The sequence below is a fragment of the Cnephaeus nilssonii genome (genome assembly GCF_951640355.1).
Source record: "Cnephaeus nilssonii genome assembly, chromosome: 5".
Classification (NCBI taxonomy): domain Eukaryota; kingdom Metazoa; phylum Chordata; class Mammalia; order Chiroptera; family Vespertilionidae; genus Cnephaeus; species Cnephaeus nilssonii.
This window is the reverse complement of record NC_137076.1, coordinates 6794003-6806581: the sequence shown is the minus strand read 5'-3', so window position 1 is coordinate 6806581 and position 12579 is coordinate 6794003. Positions and strand designations below refer to the sequence as shown.

Below are 12579 nucleotides of genomic sequence, written 5' to 3'. Positions count from 1 at the left end.
ATGCGGCCACTGTGAAGAACAGTATGGAGTTTCCTCAAAAAATTAAAAATGGAACTCCCATTTGACCCAGTAATCCCACTTCTAGGAATATATCCCCAAGAAACCAGAAACACCAATCAGAAAGGATATATACACCCCTATGTTCATAGCAGCACAATTTACAATAGCTAAGATTTGGAAACAGCCTAAGTGCCCATCAGCAGATGAGTGGATTAGAAAACTGTGGTACATCTACACAATGGAATACTATGCTGCTGCGAAAAAGAAGGAACTCTTACCATTTGTAACAGCATGGATGGACCTGGAGAGCATTATGCTAAGTGAAATAAGCCAGTCGGAGAAAGATAAATATCACATGATCTCACTCTTTTTTGGAATCTAATGAACAACGTAAGCTGATGCACAAAAATAGATCCAGAGACATAGAAGCTTTGAACCGACTGTCCAACCTAAGAGAGAAGGCAGGGGAGAAGGGGTAAGAGATCAACCAAAGGACTTGTAAGCACAGACAGTAGGAGGGTGAGGGCATGTGCTGGGGCTTGTGAACGGCCGGGAAGAGGTCAATGGGAGGAAAAGGAGACATATGTAATACTGTAAACAATAAAGAATTTAAATTAAAAAAAACTACAATGAGACATCATTGCATACCTATCAGAATGGCCAAGATAAAAATTTGTGATAACACAAATCCTGGCAAGGATGTGAAGAAACTGGATCGCTCATACACTGCTGTGGGAATGTAAACTAACATAGTAAAATATAATATTTTTATATGCTGTATTGACTCAGTTCTGAAGCCCTGGTTAGAGGCGGGTCAATTCTCCTTCAGCAGCCAATTAAGCCCATACCCCAACCACTTTCTTGTTGGGCTCTCACACTCCTGCCCACTGTTCACCTGCCCTACTCACCCGAACAAACGCCAAGTACCAGCAACCAAAGAGCCCTGTACCCCAGAGCCCAATGCAATCATCCAAATTAGCCAGTCCTAAGCTATTTACCCTGCCTTGCATGCACCTTCCTTCGGAAACTATGGAAAAGATGCTTGCCAACAGTTCCACCTCCCTCTGCCTCCTGACTGAGCCTTGCGCTTTCCTGTGTGGCCGGCCCTTCGTGGAGTGCTGTGTTCTTCCCATTGAACTTTGAGTAACAAAACTATAAAACTCCTTCCAGTTTTTCTCTCTTGACCTGTGTCTGGCCTCACCATACCTCACCCAAGGTATGTATGGTTAAATCATGTAGCCACTCTTGCCTGGCCACTGTGTCGCAGTGGTTGAGTGTCAACCTATGAACCAGGAGATCACGGTTTGATTCCTGGTCAGGGCACATGCCTGGGTTTCCCACTCCCCACTGCGGGTGTACAGGAGGCAGGCGATCAATGATTCTCTCTCATCATTGATGTTTCTATCTCTCCCTCTCCCTTCCTCTCTCTGAAATCAATAAAAACATACTTTAAAAAACAAAACATATAGCCACTCTAGAAAATAGTTTGGCAGTTCCTTTTTAAAAGAAATATGTTTTTATTGATTTTAGAGAGAGGAAGGGAGCGGGAAAGAGAGATAGAAACAAGAAAGCATCAACATCAATTGGCTGCTCCTGCAGGCCCCCTGCTGGGGAGCAAGCCTGCAACCAGGCAGGTGCCCTGACCAGGAATCAAACCGGTGACCTCTTGGTGCACTCAACAACTGAGCCACACTGGCCAGGTTTGACAGTTCCTTTTAAAACTAAAAATAAAGTTACCATACGGACAAGCAATCACACTCTTGGGCCTTTATCATGGAGAAATGCAAACTTATTTTCATGCACAAACTTGTACCTGAATGTTTTAGCAGCTTTATTCATAATATCCCCAAACTAGAAATGATGGTGGTTCAATAAATTGTAGTATATCCATACTATGAAATGCTACTCAGTGATTAAAAAGATGGAGCTATACCAATACATGCAACAGCTCAGATGAATCCAAGGAAATTAAGTTGAGCCAATCCCAAAAGAATACATATACTGCATAATTCCATTTATGCAACATTTGTGAAAGAACATAATTGTCGAGATGAGATTAGTGGTTAACCAGGGTGAGGGGGGGATGTGGCATGGCTGTGAAGGGGAGCATAAGGGAGTCTTGAGGTATTGGTACCCTTAACTGTCTTGATTGTGGTGGAAGTTGCACGAAGCTACGTACGTAACAAAATTGCAGAGCTACACACACACACACACACACACACACACACACACAGTGCATGCATAACTGGTGAAATCTGAATAAACTCATTGGTTTGTACCATTTGGTTTCTGCATAGCAGATCAAAATGTCAGTTTTCTGGTTTTGATATTACACTGCAGTTATGCAGTATATTAATGTTGGGGCAGTGGGGTGACGGGTGCATGGGACCTCACTGTACATTTCTTTGCAACTTCATGTGAATCTAAAATTATTTCAAAATGAAAAGTTATTTTTTTAAAAAGAGGAAGGGGAATCCTGAGGAGGAAAATAAATGAAACAAAACAAAATCCTTAAAAGTCTCAGAAATTGGTATCAGCTACACCTGCAACTTAAAGTTGCACTTTTTTTTTTTTTCCAAATGTGGGAGAGGATAAAAATCAAGGACTGGAGAAAGCTCTCTGAGAAGAAATTAGACCCCAGATCCCTTCCCCCACTCTGCTCAGCCAGGTGTCTGCCCCTCCCCCACCCCAGGGCTTTCTTCTCTGTTGCGAATACAGCAGAGGTTTTCTAGATATTTCTTCCTGCTCAGCTCCAACGATGCTGGCAAGTAAAGGGAAATTCGTCTTTATTCTGGAAGAAGAGTTATTCTGCACTCTTGGTACAACTGACCTCTTTGGCCTCTTATATAGACACACCTAGTCTTCTTCCCACACATAGAAGTACTCCCATCCTGGAGGGGGAGGGGGGCAGGAGGAGGGTCAGCCAGCAGCTCCCAAGTCTTCTTGTGGTCCTGTAGCCTAGGAACTAAAAGACATCTGCTTTCGCCCTAGCCATTTTGGTTCAGTGGATAGTGTCAGCCTGCGGACTGAAGGGTCCTGGGTTTGATTCCGGTCAAGAGCACATGCCCAGGTTGCGGGCTTGATCCCCAGTGGGGGGGGTGCAGGAGGCAGCCAATCAATGATTCTTTCTCATCATTGATGTTTCTATCTCTCTCTCCCTCTCCCTTCCTCTCTGAAATCAATAAAAAATATTTTTTTAAAAGACATCTGCTTTCAACACAGAGAATATATAAATTAGCAGTGGGAATAGGACAATTGCAACAAACCAACAAACACAATCTAATTCAGAATGTGGGAGGAGGTAGGTAGATCTACAACAATCTACGGGTTCTTGTCTGTCTGGTTTTCTAGGAACACTGGGGTCTCCCTTCTCTGGAGGTAGAGTAAGTTATTGGTCAGCCGACCTGATGTCCTTTGTCCACTGGCCTCTATGGCTTTGTCCCTGCCTCTGGAAGGCATATTTCCTTTTATGGTCGCATGAGACTCAGAAATGAGAGCACCTGTTTCCTGCTGATACAGGTTTGGGAGACTGGGTGATGTTTTGGGGAATAAATAATTATGGAATTGTAGGCCATATTGATGGTTTGTTTGACATTTCCCTCCAAAAACTAGCAGGCTTCCAGTCTGTTCTCATCCTATTAGTTCCAGGTGGAAGTATCCATAGCCAAAGATCTTGCCTGGACATTGTTTTTAAATTTTAATATTTGGGTCATTTGCCTTTGTGGTCTACCCACCACCCAATTTCACAACCTAATGAATCTGAGGTCATCTTTAAAATAATCAACTCAGTTTGGAAGGCAACACCTTCAATCTACTTTCTGCCAGCAAGCTTTTGGATTCTGTATGGGAGATCATCAGTCTTATGTCCTGCCAAATACATACCTTGATTCTGGAGGAATTCAGCCTAGAGCTGGTGTGTCTCTGCTCCACCAATTGTTCAGAAAACAGGCTTCATCCAGCTCCTTGCTTATTATCTTGAGCCTCATTCTCATGGTCTAAGATGGCAGGTTCACATTTTAGACAGGAGGGTAGAAGAAGGGCCAGGGTAAAGAGACAGAGGGATAGAGACTTTCTTGGGGACAGGAAGAGTAGGTGCCATTTATTGGGAGAGGTGGCTATTGCGTAGCCAGAGGGGTGGACAGAGCTGAGATGCTTATCGGTCCAACAAAATTCCTGCTATTCTTCCATTGTGTAGACTTATTGCTGAGAAGCAGCTGTTCAGGCAGAATTGAGTAAGTTATTTCCAAGCCTGTGGAACTCTTTCCCAAGTCTTCTTTGAACTTGGAAGGGATGCGTGACTAGCTCTTGCCAATCGGGGGTGAGAAGAAGTGATAAGGATGACTTCAGGCTGGACCGGGTTTAGAAGCACTTGTCCTCGCTCTCCATCTCTACCCTCTTCACTGGGTGGATAGAGGGCTCCAAAGCCCAGAGTGGGGGTTCTTGATACTTTTTTTATGCCATGAGCCCTCTTGGCAATCTGGTAAAGCTTATGGACCCCTGCTCAGAATAATGATGCTTAAAAGCATAAAATAAGATACATAGGATTATAAAGGAAACTAGTTATATTGAAATAGTTACCAAATTATTTTAAGTATTATGATAGAAACAATATTTATGTGCTTAAGTAGCATATCAAATAACAAGATCTAATATCTACCAATTTTCAAAACAGTAAATGAGTAAACATGATATTTCAAGATACCCCCATTATTTTCTTTCAGGCTGACAGAAATGCCCACAGAGGCAGAGGAGTTGCCCAGGGGATCATCAGTCAAAAGACACTGCCCATGTGGGTGCTCTCCAGATAAACATCATTCCACTGTGGTTTCCTGGGGGCCTGGAAGTCCCACCGACAACGTCAGGTTTTGGAAACTGTACAGGCCTGATGCTACCCGTCTCAAACAAGAGTCAGCTTTCCCTAAACTGTTTTTAGGCCGGTTTCCATAAGAAATAGCCTTCAGATTCCCCTCCTAGTTCAGCATACTGCTCTCATTCCAATATCCTATTAAAAAAACAAACAAACAAACAAAAACCACCACACATTTTTTGCCCAGGGTAGGTGATTAACCTGCCCATAGGCCTTAAATCTAACACTCTTAAGGGCTACCCTATATTTGTACTTTCAGTAACGGGAGACAGTCAGTATCCTTATCTACCAGGCATGTTTGAAGATGTTTGGTCTGTTTGTCTGTTTGGTTATTTAAATTCAGATCTTTGGGGACTGTGGCTAGGGTGGGGCCAGGGATGACACCTCCACTTTCTTCTTTATGCGTTTCTGCTGTTTAGTCTTTTTTTTTTTTTTTGAAACCATGACCAAAAATTATTTTTTAACAATGAAAAACATGGTTTAACAATGAAAAACATGGTTTGAATAACATGTACTTAAAAACAGAAATCGATTTGCTGTCTTTCCCCTTCCCATTACTTCTCTAAGGTGAGTCTGAGCTCTAAAGTGGGAGTGCCTCCTCTGTCTCCCACAGGCTAAGGCATTGAGGCACCTTCTCTTGACTCCTCGCACTGCAGTGAAACCAGGGTCAGACAGGTGCCTGGAGAATCACTGGCAGGGACCCTGTGTGGTGGAGGCTTACCAGAGAGCAGATCTTGGGCCTTTGCTTCGCACTGCATCTATTCTTTCTTCCAGAAGAAACTTCTCCAATATTTCTCGGGAAAAAGTCTTTGCATAGGTGCTTTGAGTGAAGTTGAAGACAATTCAGTTTCATTAGAGGGCATGTGACTTCTTCCTGGCCCGGGTAGAACATCGCCCTGAACATGGTGTTTGGTTCAAGGATGCAAATGAGTCAGTCAGCTGTTGAGGGAAGCTCTCGCCTTCCTTCTCGTCTTGAATCCTGTAGGAGTGGGCATCCATTCTGCTTCCATATGGCTCCTGATGACAAAGTCACCATGGGGGTTAGCAGAGCTGAGAGTGGCATTAGCCCCTTGATCAAGCCACACCTGAAGTTGATGAACTCTCTCTGCCTTTTTAAAGTGATTTGAGCCAACTGATTCCCTTGTTTTCTTAAAGCCACTGGAGATGGTTTTTCAATCAATTGCAGGATAATACAGAGAACCAGGAGATGAAGGACACTCTGGGGAGATTTGACTGGGACCAACAAATTTACTTGTAATAGTGGGCTCTCTCAGAAGAAAACTGGAGGCCCTGAGTCCGGCGAAGGGAAGACAGATGGACAGGATGTGTCCATGTCCTTGGCATGGAGTGAGGGATGTTGGTCACCAGTGCTGGCTCCTGGCCAGCAAGTCTTCACCCAGAGAGGAGGCTTCAGACTATCAGAGCTGTGTGGCTTTGCAGGGTCCACAGTTCAGGCTCACCAAGCAACCTCTAGCATGACTTCATTTGCCATGTGCTTTCCTACTGGGAGACAACGAGCGAATCTTCCACTGCCAGCATCCTGGTCACACGGTAGTTGGGTTTGTCTTGCAAATAAACTTTGGAACCTGCTTCATTTGGCAGTCTCTTGTGCATTATAGCTATTGCAGTCAGTCTGATCAAACTCTCCCATCTCTGGGGATTCTGCAAATTCCAGTTGCTGGACCCACACAGTTATGGTTCACACCCTACATTGACCCTGAGTTTGCATTCTAGTGCTCCAGACATAACTGAGAAATAGACACCAGAGCAACAACAACAGTCATGACCACCGCTCGGTTGTTAGTCTTTGTTATTCATTTGCCCATCCACTATCCAATACCTTTACTGAACGTCAAATTAGAAGTATTTGGTTGCAAGTGTCAGAAGCCCAACTCTAACGTAAGCAAAAAATGAAATTATTGGCTCATGTAACTGGGATAGGTCACAGGCTAAAAAGAAATATTACCGAAATCAGATCTTTAGCACCTGGCACCAAGGTGGTCTTTCTTCATCGCTTTCATCTCTCCGAGTGTTGAGGAAGATGCACTGGCCGCCACCAATTCATGCTGGCCTAGCTTAGCACCCAAATGGAACAAGAACGCTCTTCCTACACCTACTTAGCAATCCCAGTTGTTACATGCCCACCCCTGGGCCTATAGGGCACAGAGCTTATAATAGACGAAGGAGCTGGGAAAGCCTGTGGGTAGAAAAGACTCAAAAGCAATTCCAGGTGGCAGCATGGAGGTAACATGATTCAGATTTGAGCAGCTCACTGCCTTGCAGGGGAGATGATGACTGCAGGATTTGCTAAGTGTCGTGATGGCAGGAAAGGGGCTGGGAGGCTGAGGAGACAGTGACCAACTCTACCAGGGAAGCCTTCCCAGAAGAGGGGTGAGATGGAATCTGCTCCCCTTCTTCTTTCCACCCACAATTCTCCGAGGGACGGTCCTTTTCCCACTCTCAGTACATCTGGTTCATGTGGGGCTGACCTCCAGCCTTGCTGCAGGGGTAGAGACGGGGCTCTGACCAGGCCAAAGAGAGCTGCCCTGTGTTTTTGCTCAAATGATTAGGAAAGAAGTACTCTTTACCCAAATGGAGAAGCTGATAGAATCTAAGCCTGCATGTGGTAGTGGCCATCTCTCCTACCTGGCCACATAGCCTGTGTGAAGAAGCCAGCGGGGAGGAGAGCAGATTGAAGGGTGGGGAGTGTTTGCCCCCTGGTGGTCAGTGCACATCATAGTGACCAGTCGTTCTGCTGTTCCGTTGATTTGCATATTACCCTTTTATTATATAGGAGTTTCTATACTGTAATTTACATTGCTGTGACTATTCTGTAACTACCAATTTGTACTTCTTGATCCCTTCACCTTTTTCACCCAGCTCCCCAATTCCCCTCGCCTGTCAACCGCCACTCTGTTCTCTATATCCATGAGTCTGTTTCTACTTTCTTTATTTTGTTCTTTAATTCCACATACAAATGGAATCGTATGGTATTTGTCTTGTGAGATCGGTTCTTGATGGCATCTTATGATGGCCAACCTTCTCAGTTATGAGACACCTGAATACATAAATGACCTTTTTCTGCATCAAGTCCACTTGAGATGGGGTTTCATAACTTGCAACAGGAGGCCTTACATAACATGAGAGGCATGCTGACTGGGATCTGGAAAGCTGAGAGGCGTTTGCTGGGATTTTCTTCAGATATTCAGAAAGAACAGGATGTGCACAGGCAGGTACCCTCTCTGTGGGCACCCCAAATCTACCCAGATGGCCCCAAGTAAGCCTACCCATCATTGTATGCACATGGAGCTCTTGCGTTATATCCTTTCCTCTTGAATCTGGACTTGGCTTTGATGCTATGACTGATGGACTCCAGAAGTGACATTCTTCAGAAGGTCTGGAAGCTTCTTCCTCCCCTATGGAGCCCTGGGTTGCCATGCAAGGTGTCCAGGATCACCAGACTGACTACAATAAAAGTGGAGGATGAGATGTGACACAGAGAGAGACCTTTTTGGGGGTACCAAGGTGCCGGATGTCCAACTCCCAACCACCATCTCACTAGAGGCATGAGAGACCTCAAGCTAGACCAGCAGAACTGTCTAGCTGGGCACCAGGATCACGAGCTATAATAAACTTGTTTTACACCACTACGTTTTTTGTTATGCAGCTGGACTTCCCTTCCTCCATATACATTGTGCCAATCACAAAAAGTAGCTCCCTCTGGGCAGATGAAATACCAAAAGACGCCCCTCTCTCCAGGCTGGAGCACAGGTTGCCAGGACACAGCACTGACTGGGGAGAGCCCAGCTGGATGTCCCACAAGCAGCCTGGGGTTGGAGGATGTGGAGGGATGCCCACAGGCAGCCCCTTACCCCTGCGGGGCTTTCATGTTGCCAAGCCTGTGTCCGGTGTCCTCTGGCACTGGAGGCCTGGGCTGTCATGTTGATTTCTTGGCAAATGGCAGGCAAGGACCATCCTAAGGCCATGCTGCGGGGAGACAAGCACAGAACACAAAGAGCTTTTGTCCCTCCACCTTTCTGGCTCTCCTTTGCCGCAGCAGCAGCCACCCGTTTCCCACCTACTCTAGCCCCAGACCTCCTTCGGGTGAGGGGGCGCCTCACTTTATTGCTATTGCCAATTACTGAAACCGGTTTCACTCTCATTTCTTTAGGGTTGTTTCAGAAAGGAGCCCACCCTAGTTTGCCCTAAGGTGAGCAGCCGGCTACCCCTTTTCCTCCAGGCCACGCCTGTCCTCGAGTTTCTCTAATGGGTTTTGGGTCTGTTGGGTGTTTCCCTTGCCCCTAAACCTCGGGTTTGCTCAGGGCACCGTGGGGCTTGATTCATCCCAGCGCTGGCCCCAGCACAGGGCCTTGCCCACCCGTCAGCGAAGGCGCCCACCCGCCTCAGCCGGCCCTTCCTCCGCACCCTCGGGCGCCACCCACCCGAAAGGCGCGCCTGGACGTGGGGACGCAGCGCCGCCGGTTCCTCCGGCGAGGATCCCAGCCCCACAACTGTCCCCTCGTTTACTGGACAGAATGACCGACCATTAATGGACCGAAACGGGCCATTAAGTAGTTGGTTGTTTTTTTTTCCTGCACATTTGAGGCAGGAAGAGTCATGCGACTGTTGACAATTGAATGTCTCCTCTTTAAAGCAAATTAAGATACTGGCTAAGGTCAAAAGTCAGAGCTGGTCTGTGTTGAAAGGCACATGATTGAAAGGCAAAACGCAGGGGAGGAAGATCAAAGAAAAAGAGGGAGGAGAGGAGACCAGAGTGAACAGCCCAGGATTAATAGGAGAGAGAGGGTGAAAACCCGAGGAGCGGAGAGAGGGGAAGAGAAGAGACCTGGGGAGCGGGGAGAGGACCAGAGGCTGGGACGCCGGGCCGGCTCACTGCCCCGGCGCGGGGGGGCGGGGCTCGGCAGCGCGTGCGGGAGCGACCCCCTCGGCGCCGAATGGTCGCGCCCGGCGGCGGCGGCCAATGGGCAGCCGGGATGTTGGAAGGGCGGCGGCGGCCGAGCGCTAGGTGGCTGGGGACGGGGGCGCCGCCATGATGCTTGTTTGCTTTCAATGAAAGCGAGGGGGGCGCGGAGGAGGAGGCGGCGGCGTCGGTGGCGGCGGCGTCGGCGGCGCGGAGGCGAAGGCAGCGGCGGGCGCAGCGAGAAGGGCGAGGCCGGGGACCGAGAGAGTGGGAGGGCGTAGTGGCCGCCCGTCGGCCGGCCGAGGCGGGCGGCTGAGGCGGTGGCGCTCCGCGGGGAAACAAAGAGCGGCGGCTGAGGCGACGGCGGAGCGGCGGCGCTGCAGCAGCGGCCGGGACTGGTATGGTGGTTCCACAGGTCAGACCCCGCTGCACTCACCGGGAGGAGGCGGCAGCGGCGGAGGGCGGCGCCCCCCGAGAGGTGAGCGAGGCGGCCCGGGGCCTGCCGGGCTGCTGCCGCCCCGGCCCCGCTCGGTCCTGCCCCGGGCCGGGGCGCGCGGAGCTCGCCGTGGGAGGGCAGCTGGAGCTTGGCGGGAGGCGGGCCCGCCGCTGGCGGCTGTTGGGGGCCCCGCGACGCGGCCCGGCGGGGAGTTGATTGACGGGCTGCGCGCAGGGACGGGGTGGGAGGCGCCCTGGCCCTCGGACCCCGGGACCCGTGGCCAGGATGGTGGCAACTTTGGAGGAGTGGCTGTGTGGGTTGCGCGCTGCGGAGCGAGCACTAAGTAGTTAGAGCCCAGCTGGAAACCCACTGTCCACCCCTCCCCCAAACTATTCAAAATTTAGTTTAACGCAGATTTTGGGGGGTGGAGGGTGGGAATGTCATGGTTAAAGAAGCACTTGGCACCGAATAAAGGGATTTGTGGTGTTGCTAAGGACTCGTTGCTAGTCCTAATTGCTTACAGCAGTTTATTCCAGTAACCGGAATCACAGCTGTTTTTCTTTGACTCTCTTCCTTCCTCACCTTCCCCCAAAAGCCTGCTAACTAAACTCTGTACCCTGCTTTAATTGTTACTCCAATGACAGTGTTGGAATTATAATGCTGAAACTTTCTTAAGGCCTAAGAACTCTATATAGTTAGTTCTGCTGTAAGTAAAGCAACATAGGTTCCTAAAAGTCATTATGGTCTGCAAAATTGTGCAGTAAAAACTACAGGCCTTATGGGAAAAAATGGGATTGAGGTGCAACACTCGAAACCGTTGTCAGTAACTTTTAAAAAAATATATTTTATTGATTTTTTACAGAGGGGAAGAGAGGGATAGAGAGTTAGAAACATCAGAGAGAGAAACATTGAGCAGCTGCCTCCTGCACACCCCCTACTGGGGATGTGCCCGCAACCAAGGTACATGCCATTGACCATAATTGAACCTGGGACCCTTCAGTCCGCAGGCCAACACTCTATCCACTGAGCCAAACCGGTTAGGGCAGTAACTTATTTTTCAAAAGGTAACCTGAAAAAATGGTAGCACAGTTTTACATGTTAAATGGTTAAGCAGTATGTACATACTACGGTAAATGTGGCACTTACCCTGGAAAAAGACCTGGTTTGCTTGTAGAAATGGTCATAAGAATGGTTGCTGCTTGTGAGTTACTGAGAAGTGGTGGAAGTTGACCTGAACTCACAGAATGTTATAACAACCAAATAGGGTGGGTGTGTCTTGGAACATACACGCACAAACACATGGTGAACTGATGTAGTTAGTAGGTGTTTGAGGTCTGTGTTTTGTGTATTTCTGTGCAGCCAGTTCATTGAGGTGTAGTTTTCTACCTCTAGTATTTTTCACAGACAAGCAATTGAGAATTCTGCGTTAGGCTCAGATTCCCTAACTTATCAATCATGTTGGAACAAATTCACATTTTCAGAACAAGCAGTATAGCAAACCGGATTATACTCGAATACAGCATTTTAAAAGAGTACTGTAATATTCGGTTCAAAAAATAATTGAACACCTGTGTGTCAGGCACTGTGGTATAGATTTGCTACCTTTATGGGCTTATGGGCTTTGTCCCAAGTGGGTAAAGCCTTCATGAGGTTATATGGTAATGAGGAATATACAAAGCTTTTGGGGCATGGTAAGGAAAGAGCAACTAACTTCTGCTTGGTCTTTGTATCCAGAAAGAGGATTACTGGTGATTCTCTAGATACCTCAAGAAGTTGCATATAGATTTTTTTTTTACTAGGCAAATTTAGAGTGGGGGATATTGCAAGCCCTTGCTAAGAAAAGGCCACACAGAAATGAAGATTTATTAAGTAAAAAATATTTGCACTTAGCTTTTTGAGGAGCAGCTTTTTTTCTTCTGTAAAATTGTGTCTAGTTGTATGTAAACACCACAGCATCATAAAGCAATATCTGGTAAAGCTAACTGCCATGTTTTAGACCAATAACTTCATATATTTTCACCTAAAGTAGTTGAAAATGAAACTATAGTTTATTTAGAACATTAAAAAATTATTACCGGTTTCTAATTTTAGAGAAATTTACAGAAACTCAGATTTAGGGATTTGTAGTCACAGAAAGAAAATAATAACTTTGTTGAATGCTAATGGTGTAATAGGCACTGTGCATTACATGTGTTATCTCATTTAATCCTCACACCAAAATTGTGAGGTAGATATTTTATAAATGAGGAAATTTTAGCCTTAAAGATGAATGTAAACATACGCTTGCAGAGCTGGGACTTTACATAGGTCTGTTTGACTCTACTTTGTGTTCTTAATGACATGGTATTGTGCTCT

The 12579-nt window shown here is 47.0% G+C and overlaps 1 protein-coding gene and 1 pseudogene across 4 annotated transcripts in view; both read left to right on the top strand.

Moving 5' to 3' along the window:
- Positions 1-12579, top strand: part of LOC307100408 (glyceraldehyde-3-phosphate dehydrogenase-like) — a 1087365-nt pseudogene that overhangs the window by 795723 nt on the left and 279063 nt on the right. The window lies entirely within an intron of this gene.
- CNOT6 (CCR4-NOT transcription complex subunit 6) overlaps positions 9907-12579 on the top strand; it is a 57083-nt gene continuing 54410 nt past the window's right edge. Inside the window, exon 1 of one of the 3 annotated variants that reach the window (XM_079772782.1) lies at positions 9907-10266. The gene's annotated coding sequence lies outside the window, so the exon portion shown is untranslated. The remainder of the gene's footprint in view (positions 10267-12579) is intronic. The other 2 variants (XM_079772781.1, XM_079772780.1) reach the window with 2 other exon arrangements.